Below are 12,763 nucleotides of genomic sequence, written 5' to 3'. Positions count from 1 at the left end.
TTTTTAACAGGCTTAAGGTTCACTTTAAGCAGGAATACTTAGAAATTGTGAACACCCAAATAACTGGCAAATGTTGTAAAAACTCTGCCTGTACATACAACCCCAGGTTTAGATGGTCTCATGGTCACATATCAGGGCATACCACTTGAGGACCCACCCTTTACCCCCCCTTAAGGACCAGCGTTGTTTGTTGTGATCTGTGCTGGGTGGGCTCTGCAGCCCCCAGCACAGATCAGGGTGCACGCAGAGCGATCAGATCGCCCCCCTTTTTCCCCCCCTATGGGGATGATGTGCAGGGGGGGTCTGATCGCTCCTGCGTGCAGGCTAGTTGCGGGGGGGCACCTCAAAGCCCCCCTCCGCGGCGACATTCACCCCCCTCCCTCTCCTACCTCTCCCCCCGGTGATCCGTCCTGTGCAGCCAGTGACAGGACGTCCTCTGTCACATGGCGGCGATCCCCAGCCGCTGATTGGCCGGGGATCGCCGATCTGCCTTACGGCGCTGCTGCGCAGCAGCGCCGTACAATGTAAACAAAGCAGATTATTTACGCTTGTGTTTACATTTAGCCTGCGAGCCGCCATCGGCGGCCCGCAGGCTATTCACGGAGCCCCCCGCCGTGAATTGACAGGAAGCAGCCGCTCGCGCGAGCGGCTGCTTCCTGATTAATCCTGATTAATCAGCCTGCAGCTGGCGACGCAGTACTGCGTCGCTGGTCCTGCAGCTGCCACTTTGCCGACGCACGGTATAAGCGTGCGGTCGGCAAGTGGTTAAACCATGTCTTATTCAAGGCTCCGCCCCCGGGGAAGATGAGGTGCTAGGAATTGCATGTGGAAATGGTGTGCGTTTGTTGTGAGAGAACTCGCTGAATGACAGGTACCTTTACCGGTAGGCACATGGGGCAGAGCCCGTCAAACTCCATGCTGATTATACTTTGTAAACCATGTGAGTGCAATCTATGAATACATTTTAAAGGTTTTAAAACATCACTGTGCCATGATGCAATTGATTTGCATTGGGGGTATACGATTAATGCTGTGTCCCACGATCAGGGGAGCTGATTGCCACTTGGCTGAGGATGTCTCAAGATCCCGCACGTGAGATTTGACCAAATTTAGAGAGTGAGTTTATTCCCTTAGGGGACCTTTTGGTTATGGGTTGTGAGCAGGGTTTAGATGGTGAAGTGCTGTTGAACAAATTTTTTTAAAGATCAAGGGATAGATAATGTCTCTGAACAATAGCGAACCACTGTTGAAGTGTTTTTGATTGAATTTGTAGACTTATACTGTATATATTTTTCTGAGGACACTTTTATTTACTTTTTTTGCTTTTTATTTGTAAGATATTTGCAAGGTTTTTTTTCTGCAGTGCTGTTTTAAATGTGTTAATACTGGGACAGAAACTTGTCTTCTGATCCCAGTACTATTCAACCCATTATTACAACATTTTTTTATTAAATTAAATCTTATGTGGTGACAGACTAATCTTTTTAGCACTTTCTTGATGTTTTGTAAGTTTTTGTAGAGTTGAGTTCTGTTGATTCTAAGGACTAGGGATCCACATATATACGCTGTTCTCCTCCTGGTTTCTGTATTTCTGTAATGTTATTCCTTTCCTGTGATGCTTTCTTTATTTTATACTGACTTCCTGACTGCCATCAGGAGTCGGAAGGAATTTGTATTCCTTTTAGGGGAAATTGGTTTAAGACCAGTAAGGGTTTTTTAACTTCCTCTGAATCAGCTCAGATATGTGAGGGTGCAGGCTGGTGTTGTACCTTATTTTCTGGTTGAACTAGATGGAACTATGTATTTTTTTCAGGCTGGGTGCACACTAGTGTTGGGCGAACAGTGTTCGCCACTGTTCGGGTTCTGCAGAACATCACCCTGTTCGGGGGATGTTCGAGTTCGGCCGAACACCTGACGGTGCTCGGCCAAACCGTTCGGCCATATGGCCGAACTAAGAGCGCATGGCCGAACGTTCCCCGAACGTTCGGCTAGCGCTGTGATTGGCCGAACGGGTCACGTGGTTCGGACCCGAACGCGCTCTGATTGGCCGAACGGTCACGTGGTTCGGGTAAATAAATACCCGAACCACGTCATATCTCCGCCATTTGTCTGTGGGTTTAGCTTTGGGTAGGCAGGCAGGGTAGTTCGCGCTCCAGCCACGCTAGCCAGGGTCCCCCCTGTCATTGTGTCACTGCTGGGAACAGTAGTACACCGCTTGCTCAGCCACACTATATAGCATTCTGTTTACTGCCACTCTGTGTACCTCGCTCAGCCACACTATATAGCATTCTGTTTACTGCCACTCTGTGTCTGCTGGGAATAGTAGTACACCGCTTGCTCAGCCACACTATATAGCATTCTGTTTACTGCCACTCTGTGTACCTCGCTCAGCCACACTATATAGCATTCTGTTTACTGCCACTCTGTGTCTGCTGGGAATAGTGGTACACCGCTCGCTCAGCCACACTATATAGCATTCTGTTCACTGTTCTGTGTCTGCTTGGAATAGTGGTACACCGCTCGCTCAGCCACACTATATAGCATTCTGTTTACTGTTCTGTGTCTGCTGGGAATAGTGGTACACCGCTCGCTCAGCCACACTATATAGCATTCTGTTTACTGTTCTGTGTCTGCTGGGAATAGTGGTACACCGCTCGCTCAGCCACACTATATAGCATTCTGTGCACTGTTCTGTGTCTGCTGGGAATAGTGGTACACCGCTCGCTCAGCCACACTATATAGCATTCTGTTCACTGTTCTGTGTCTGCTGGGAATAGTGGTACACCGCTCGCTCAGCCACACTATATAGCATTCTGTTTACTGTTCTGTGTCTGCTGGGAATAGTGGTACACCGCTCGCTCATCCACACTATATAGCATTCTGTTCACTGTTCTGTGTCTGCTGGGAATAGTGGTACACCGCCCGCTCAGCCACACTATATAGCATTCTGTTCACTGTTCTGTGTCTGCTGGGAATAGTGGTACACCGCTCGCTCAGCCACACTATATAGCATTCTGTTCACTGTTCTGTGTCTGCTGGGAACAGTAGTACACCGCTCGCTCAGCCAGAGTATATAGCATTGTGTTTACTGCCACTCTGTGTACACCGCTCAGCCAGACTATATACCATTGTTTACTGACACTCTGTGTACACCGCTCAGCCAGACTATATACCATTGTTTACTGACACTCTGTGTACACCGCTCAGCCAGACTATATACCATTGTTTACTGCCACTCTGATTCTGCTGGGAACAGTAGTACACCGCTCGCTCAGCCAGACTATATAGCATTGTGTTTACTGCCACTCTGTGTACACCGCTCAGCCAGACTATATACCATTGTTTACTGACACTCTGTGTACACCGCTCAGCCAGACTATATACCATTGTTTACTGAAACTCTGTGTACACCGCTCAGCCAGACTATATACCATTGTTTACTGCCACTCTGATTCTGCTGGGAACAGTAGTACACCGCTCGCTCAGCCAGACTATATACCATTGTTTACTGACACTATATAGCAGACTATATAGCATTGTGTGTACACCGCTCAGCCAGACTATATACCATTGTTTACTGACACTCTGTGTACACCGCTCAGCCAGACTATATACCATTGTTTACTGCCACTCTGATTCTGCTGGGAACAGTAGTACACCGCTCGCTCAGCCAGACTATATACCATTGTTTACTGACACTCTGTGTACACCGCTCAGCCAGACTATATACCATTGTTTACTGCCACTCTGATTCTGCTGGGAACAGTAGTACACCGCTCGCTCAGCCAGACTATATACCATTGTTTACTGACACTATATAGCAGACTATATAGCATTGTGTGTACACCGCTCAGCCAGACTATATACCATTGTTTACTGACACTCTGTGTACACCGCTCAGCCAGACTATATACCATTGTTTACTGCCACTCTGATTCTGCTGGGAACAGTAGTACACCGCTCGCTCAGCCAGACTATATACCATTGTTTACTGACACTCTGTGTACACCGCTCAGCCAGACTATATACCATTGTTTACTGCCACTCTGATTCTGCTGGGAACAGTAGTACACCGCTCGCTCAGCCAGACTATATAGCATTGTGTTTACTGCCACTCTGTGTACACCGCTCAGCCACACTATATAGCATTGCGTACTCTGCCAGTCAGTGTGTATATTGCTGGGATCAGTAATACTCCACTCACCGTCAACCACTATATGAGCTCAACATGAGTTCCCCAGAGACCTCCGCTGTGAGCAGCACTCCCAACAACAGCAACAGCCAACGCCCCACGCAAGCTATAACATCCACCCCAGCAGCCAGTGGTCAGCAGCAGCCCTCCCCGGAGGAGAACGTTGTGTCCATCAGTCCGTCGCCAGAGCGATTAATGAGGGCTGCCATTGAGGAGATGATGGGGCCTGATGTGGAGGAGGAGGTCTGGCTCAGGCCAGCATCCCAAGTTAATGTTGAGGACGATGAGGGGTCTGTGTCTGGGGATGTTGGGGTGGCAGAGGTGGTGGGTGGGTCAGACTCAGGAGAAGAGTTGTATGATGAGGATGATGATCGGGACCATCTGTATGTGCCTCAGAGTCCGACCCCGGAAAACATGTTGTATCGTGTGTTTAGGTACTAAAATCTGCGTTCCCTCCCAGTAGTGTTGGGCGAACAGTGTTTGCCACTGTTCGGGTTCTGCAGAACATCACCCTGTTCGGGGTGACTATATAGCAGACTATATAGCATTGTGTTTAATGCCACTCTGTGTACACGGCTCAGCCACACTATATAGCATTGTGTTTACTTCCACTCTGTGTCTGCTGGGAACAGTAGTACACCGCTCACCCGCCACTGTATAGCATTGTGCTCTGTGTCACTGCTGACAATAGTGGTACACCGCTCACCCACCACTGTATAGCATTTCTGTACTGCCACTGTACTGCTGCCAGTCAGCGTGTACTTTAAGGATAAGTGAAATGAGGAAGAAATCCGGTGAAAGAGGGAGGGGCAAGGGAAGAGGTGTTTCCCCTGACGGTTCACGTACAGGCCACAGGGGAGCACCCAAGAAAACCCACTCAATACTGCCCATGTTGTCCAGGACAACAACCCTCACAGATCCAAAAGAACAGGACCAGATAATTACTTGGATGACCTCTCAAGCGTCCAGCAGTGGGTTAAGCAGCACCAGCACATCACGCACGAGGTCCGAGTCCTCAGCCAGTTAAAGTCTGGGCTTTCTTTGAAGACTGCACTGAGGATGTTACCATGGCGATTTGCAAGGTGTGCAAGACCCGCCTGAGCAGGGGGAAAAGTATTAACAACCTCTCCACCACCAGCATGAGCCGCCACATTCTATCCAAACATCCCACTCTGTGGGCAAACGCGGCAGGACAGGGTACCACCAGCAACACTGCCTCCCTTGGGTTCACCAGACTCACCACCAGACCCGCCTCAGCAGCAGCAGTAGCCCAGCCATTGCGTGGTTCACAACATTCACAAACATCAGACGATGCTGACACTGTCACTTTCCGGACTAGTGCTCTTGAGGTCTCCCAGTGTTCATCAAACACAACAACCAACAGCCCTTCGGTGTGCAGCGCTACGGTTGAGTTGTCTGTCTCTGAGATGTTTGAGCACAAGAGGAAATTGCCAGCAAATGACCCCCGGGCCATGGCAGTAACAGCCAGCCAGCATAGCCAAGCTTCTGGCCTGCGAAATGCTGCCATATCGAGTGGTGGAGACAAACAGCTTCAAGGGCATGATGTCAGTGGCCATCCCACGTTACGTTGTTCCCAGCCGCTACCACTTTGCGCGCTCTGCAGTGCCTGAGTTGCATGAGCACGTGGTCAGCTAAATAACCCGAAGCTTGAAGAATGCCGTTGCCTGCAAGGTTCACCTCACCACTGACACCTGGACGAGTGCGTTCGGCCAGGGTCGATACATCTCCCTTACCGCGCACTGGGTGAACCTTGTGGAGCCTGGCAGCGATTCCTCACCTGCTACGGCGCGGGTGTTGCCCACGCCGCAAACAGCTGGATAACAACAGCAGCACCTACCTCTCTGACTCCTTCTCCTCCAACGCATCTCAAAGCTGTACCTCATCCGGAAATGCTAACCCAGCACCAGCGGCAGTAGGATCGTGGAAGCAGTGCAGCACAGCTGTTGGCATGCGTCAGCAAGCGTTGCTGAAGCTGATCTGCCTTGGGGATAAGCAGCACACAGGGGAGGAAATTTGGAGGGGAATAAAGGAACAGATGGATTTGTGGCTGGCACCGCTGGACCTGAAACCGGGCATGAAGCTAGACACCTGGCACGAACTGGCAATGTACGCAATAGAGGTGCTGGCTTGCCCGGCAGCCAGCGTTATGTCGGAACGCTGTTTCAGTGCTGCCGGAGGCATCATCACAGATCGGCGTATCCGCCTCTCCACAGAAAATGCAGACCGTCTGACTCAAATTAAAATGAATCAATCCTGGATTGGAAACGACTACGCAACACTCCTGGACCCCAACCAAGTAACATGACCGATGAACATCTGGGATGGTTTAGCGTTTCCGGTCCCTGTTTATTGAACCTCTCATCTGTATTACATTTATGACTGCATGGCGGCAAAAAGCATTGCTGCTATATCCGCACGCTTTTTGTCCTCATGCAAGGCCTGGGTTGTTGTGTCTCACAAAGCGTGGCCTTCTCCTCCTGCGCCTCCTCCTGTTCCATCACGTGTGCTGCTGCTGCTGCTGCTGCTGCTGCTGCTGGGTTACCGTTGCCGGTCCCTGTTTATGGAACCTCTTATCTTTATTACATTTATGACTACATGGCGGTACAAAGCATGCTATCCGCACGCTTTTTGTCCTCATGCAAGGCCTGGGTTGTTGTGTCTCACAAAGCGTGGCCTTCTCCTCCTGCGCCTCCTCCTGTTCCATCACGTGTGCTGCTGCTGCTGCTGCTGCTGCTGGGTTACCGTTGCCGGTCCCTGTTTATGGAACCTCTTATCTTTATTACATTTATGACTACATGGCGGTACAAAGCATGCTATCCGCACGCTTTTTGTCCTCATGCAAGGCCTGGGTTGTTGTGTCTCACAAAGCGTGGCCTTCTCCTCCTGCGCCTCCTCCTGTTCCATCACGTGTGCTGCTGCTGCTGCTGCTGCTGGGTTAGCGTTGCCGCGTGGTCCCTGTTTATTGAACCTCTTATCTTTATTACATTTATGACTACATGGCGGTACAAAGCATGCTATCCGCACGCTTTTTGTCCTCATGCAAGGCCTGGGTTGTTGTGTCTCACAAAGCGTGGCCTTCTCCTCCTGCGCCTCCTCCTGTTCCATCACGTGTGCTGCTGCTGGGTTAGCGTTGCCGCGTGGTCCCTGTTTATTGAACCACTTATCTTTATTACATTTATGACTGCATGGTGGTACAAAGCATGCTATCCGCACGCTTCTTGTCCTCATGCAAGGCCTGGGTTGTTGTGTCTCAAAGCGTGGCCTTCTCCTCCTGCGCCACCCTCCTCCTGTTCCATCACGTGTGCTGCTGCTGGGTTAGCATTACCGGTCCCTTTTCCTGGAACCTCTTATATGTATTACATTTATGACTGCATGCCGACAAAAAGCATGTTACCTGTGCAAAGAAAACAGACATTTCCCGCATTTAAAAGACAGTTTTCCCTTTGAAACTTTAAAATCGATTTTCTCAAAAACTATAAGCTCTTTTTGCTAAATTTTTTTTCCTCTTGTACCCACTCCCAAGGTGCACATACCCTGTAAATTTGGGGTATGTAGCATGTAAGGAGGCTTTACAAACCACAAAAGTTCGGGTCCCCATTGACTTCCATTATGTTCGGAGTTCGGGTCGAACACCCGAACATCGCGGCCATGTTCGGCCTGTTCGGCCCGAACCCGAACATCTAGATGTTCGCCCAACACTAGTGCACACATAGCAGAAACGCTGAGTTTTATGCAGCAATGTTAGTCTATGGGACGCAGAAGAAGCTGCGTTGCACTGCCTTTTTACAGTATGCATTTCGCAAATGCTGGTAGTGTTGCATATTATGCAGGATGGCTGCCAAAACACACATAATGAAAGTCTATGGTAACGCATATGCATGAGTCTATGGTAACCAGAGCCGGATTAAGAGCACACAGGGCCCAAGCAGAGCAATACATTTGGGGCCCCTTCATCAGCCACCCTGTTAAAAGAATGCCCCCCCAGTATAGGTGACCGGATGTCCCTGAAGTATAGGTAGTTGGATGTCCCCCTACTATAGGTAGTAGCCAGATGTCCCCCAAGAATAGATAGCAAGACAACCCCCCAGTAAATGTAGCCAGATATTCCCCCAGTATAGGTAGCCAAGTGCCCCCCCCACTATACATAGCCAGATACCCCCCCCCCCCACTATATATAGCCAGCTGTCACCCCCTGTATAGGTAGCCAGATGTCAACCAATGTATGGCCACTTTAATTTCCCAAGGCGCTCAGCACCGGTTATCTAAACCAGGTGCCCCATAGCAGCAATGATATGCTGCGCGGGGCGCGTAAGGAAAATTCGCTGTGATCGCCGTACCCCAAATTACATCTCCCTCAGAGTTGCGATGACTTGGAGGGGTAATAGTATTTAACACTGCCGGGGAGTTTAGTGGCAGCAGGAAGAGCCATCATTCGGCGCTCAACTCACCCGCGGCATACAAATACTAAGGGCTCAGACACACTATGGGCTTGATTCACAAAAGAGTGCTAACTGTTAGCACGGCTGAATTTTCACATAGTGCGCGATCGCGAATTTTCGCGTGAAATGATAACATTTTCGCACGCAAACGTGATTTTTTGCACGAAAATTATATCAGTTTCGCGTGAAATTTCGTGTTTGCGCACGAAAACATTATGATTTCGCACAAAAATTTGCGATCACGCGCAATGCAAAAATTCTCGTGAAAACGCCCGTGCTAACAGTTAGCACTCTTTTGTGAATCAAGCCCTATAAGTGATTTTCTGAGCACTTTTACCCATCAGAGCTTTCTGAGAGCTATTTAAAAAAGCTCAAATTGGCTTACATTAAAATCATGGTAAAATTGCGATCGCGGTAAAAATTGCTCAGAAAAGTGCTTATAGTGTGTCTGAGCCCTTATGCAGAGAAGGGGAGAAACGGTGAGGAGAGAAAAGCTGAAAGAGAGGGAAGAAGGTATTTGCCTCACCAGGATCGCACTGTTATTTAGCTTTCCTGTATGACACAGGAAGACACATCCAGCAGTAGGGGAAGAGGGAAACAAAGGGGAATGAGGGAGGGCTGGTGCACACCAAGAGCGATTTGAAAAGCGCATCACTAATGTTACCCTATTAGGGTGTTTCCACAGCAAAGTTGTGATTTTTTTCAAAATCGCAAACATGCTGCATTTAGCATTTTTTGAAGCAATTCATTCAAAAATCGCTCTGAAAATCGCTTCACAAGATCGCACTCACAAATTGCTAGTGATTGCTATTGTGATTTTGGCGTTGCACTAGCCCAGAGAGAGGAGGAGTGGAGAAAAAAATGAGAATAGCCTGAGATGGAGCAGAGAGCTTATCTGTATTGCAGTCCCACATCACACAGAGGCTACTTGGCTGTAATAGGACTTCCCTGCCAGTCTCTCACACAAGTCAGAAAGCAGCCCTCCTGGAGTCCTAGGACTGTCAAAAATGTTTCAGCTTGTTTAACACCTTATCCACACAAGCAGTCATTATAACAATGTGCAGAGACCAAACAGATTTTTGCCCACAGACCCTCCAGGCAAGCTCTGCATCTTGCTGTGTATATTTACCAGCTTGCCTGCCCTCTAATTGCACTTTTATCAGCTAGCCTAGTATTTCAAATTTCCTTACAACAACAAATCTGAATACACCAGACACCAAACCAGCCCTAAATCACCCCCTTCCCCCTGTAATAGACACTTTGCTCCCCTCTGCTAACACTCTGCAAATTGCATCTTTTTTGCTGCCGGGTAATGCTACGGCGTGTCAAACTAACAAGATTCACCTCTGAGGCTCAGGTATAACTCGGGTGATAAAACTAAGGGTAGGAACACACTAGGCAGGATCGCATATGCGTTTTCCATAGCCCTGGCTAGCAAGCAGCTTCTGCTGTTTGTTTTCAAAACATTTTTATTAGTGGAGAACGCTGGACAGAGATCACACAAATAACATTAGTCATTCCAGACCCCAGCCTGTGTCTGACAGCTAAACTAAGCAGAGGATTGGAAGGGGGAGGCAGATCCAGGAGAAAACACTGTCTGTATGTGTCTTATTATCTATGTTACAGAGAGCATTGCTAAAGCATTACTAACGGACCATAAAGAGTTACATCAACAGGGGCAATAAATATTTATTGCGGCTCCCGGGCCCCTGACCTTTCACTAGATCAAAGCAACTGCCTCTGTTGCCTGGTGGATAATCTGGCTCTGATGGTAACGCCTATGCATAACGTTTTGCATGCGTTTTTAATTAATTTTTTATTAAAAAATAAAGCTCTCTGATGTGTTTGTCCGCTTCCTGTTGTCTTCCTAGTGATTTGCATAAATTTATATAAAAAAACGCATATGCGTTTTACATTAGCGAACCGCAAACTCATTAAAATGCATGCAAAAAGCATGAAAAATGCATCTGCATAAAAACGCAAACGCACAACGCTCAAAAATCGCAATAGAAAATCACAAATGCACCATCCAAAAACGCTACTTTTTCACGCTATGTCGTATCTGAACCCAGCTTGTACCCAATTAACTGTTATTTTGACTTTTGTTGAATTGTTTGTCAAAAAATGTTGTGATGGTTCAGTTCTGCAGTTCATACATTTATTACAAAACCAAATAAACATATAACGTATAAAAACAAATTGTGTACATTTATAATGATTTATAATGTAAGCCTTTCCAAAAACTCCCAAAACAACGTGACAAGATGGCAGCCCCATGATACAGAGACAACAGAAACCATAGCAAGGTGAGATGGGACTGTGCAATGATAAAATTATGTTCGTTTGATATGTGCAGTTGCAGTCAGAAGTTGACATACACTAATGCTGGGAACAAACAATGTTTTTTTTGCGGTCTATTCTCCATGCGATCTATTAACCATTCGATTCTCTGCTCGATTCTCTTATCTTCCACTCGTTTTTCTTATCTTTTTTCCATTCATTTCTATGAGAAATCGAGCGGAAAAGAATCGAGTCGAGAATCGGACATGGCGGAATTTTATCTATGGAAGGCATCTATCGGAACGATTCTCACGCGAAAACGAAACATGTGTTCCCAGCATTACGATGGCCAAACACCATACAATTAAAGAAATCCAATTCTACTCCAATTTGATAAATACTATCTTTTTTTTACTTTTTTTGAGATGGGACATGTTGGGAAATCCAGACCAATTTTATCAAGAATTGTACGGTGTGTGATGGATTGTGAAATTGTATTCAACCAGAAAAAAATTGTTTGTAACTATTCAGTACATTCCATCTTTATTTATTCAATTTTTCTCTTCATTTTTCTAACCAACCAATTTTTTCGGCATTTACGATCTCAAAAATACATGTGTGGTACCTCAAAGATTGTGACCGAAACTTCTGATCAATCAAAAATTGGATCGGAATGCTTGAATCGAATCAAAATAAAGGTGGCCACACACCATACAAATTTTTAAATATATTTTCAATTCAAGAATTACAATCAATGTTTCTGATTGATTGTAACATTTAAAAATATGACCAACACACATATGCTCAATTTTTCCCCAATTATGAAAAAAAAGATGGAAAAATTGGTTGGGTCTGTACATTAAGTAATTGACAATCTAAAACACACCAAACAATTTTGATCGAAATTGATCAGAAAAATCCAACACTACCAAAGCTTCTTTTTTCAAATAAAAAATGGGAAATTCGATCGGATTTCACAAATGAATGAAAAAAAAGTTTGGATTTTTCAGGGCAACCGATTGTAATTATCGAATTGGTGTAAAATTGGATCTTTTAATTGTATGGTGTGTGGCCACCTTGCTGTTAGTTTTAACTGAAAGGACAATTGATGTGCATTCCTGTGTCCATGTTTCCCTATGGCCTCTTTTACACTATGTAACGATCGGTGTAACACAGAGAGGGTCTGATTACCGGTGAACTGCAGTCTCACCAGGAATACTGAATATACCCGATTATTGGTGATCTGCAGTATCACCGATAATCAGATATATCTACTAACCTCTGGACACCAGGGAGAACAAGTGAGTGTTTATGCAACAGTATACTTTGAGCACTTCTCCAGAAGTGGGTTCCTTCCTATGGCCTAGACTCTCCAGGAGGGAGGGGCTAGGCTGAGGGTAGGAAGTTCAGAGCTTGAGTGACACCCAAGAGGGAGGGTGTCACTAACAGGTCTGGGAACTGCCTCTAACAGTAAGGCCAGTTCTCAAGGTCGGCAAGCCAGGTCGTTAACACACAGACAGATAAAGTACAGAATCAGGATGCAAATACAGAGTCAGGAATGAGCAGAGTTTGGCAACAGGATATCAGAAATAGCAAGGTACAAGATCAGAGTTCAGAGGGATCGTCAGACAGGCGGAAGGTCATAACAAATAATACAATGCAATGTTCCTAATGCTAAGGTGTGAACGCCTTGATGTCAACACCTTTGGAAACTATGCTAGAACACAGATACAAACAAGGTCTGAGTGCTACCACGTTGTGATCGCAACGGCAGACAACCAGAGAATGCCCAGCACCCAGTATATATAGTAAGGTGCTCTCCGGCGCCTCC

This window comes from Hyperolius riggenbachi, chromosome 6 (genome assembly GCF_040937935.1).
Source record: "Hyperolius riggenbachi isolate aHypRig1 chromosome 6, aHypRig1.pri, whole genome shotgun sequence".
Lineage (NCBI taxonomy): Eukaryota > Metazoa > Chordata > Amphibia > Anura > Hyperoliidae > Hyperolius > Hyperolius riggenbachi.
This window is presented reverse-complemented; position numbering follows the sequence as displayed.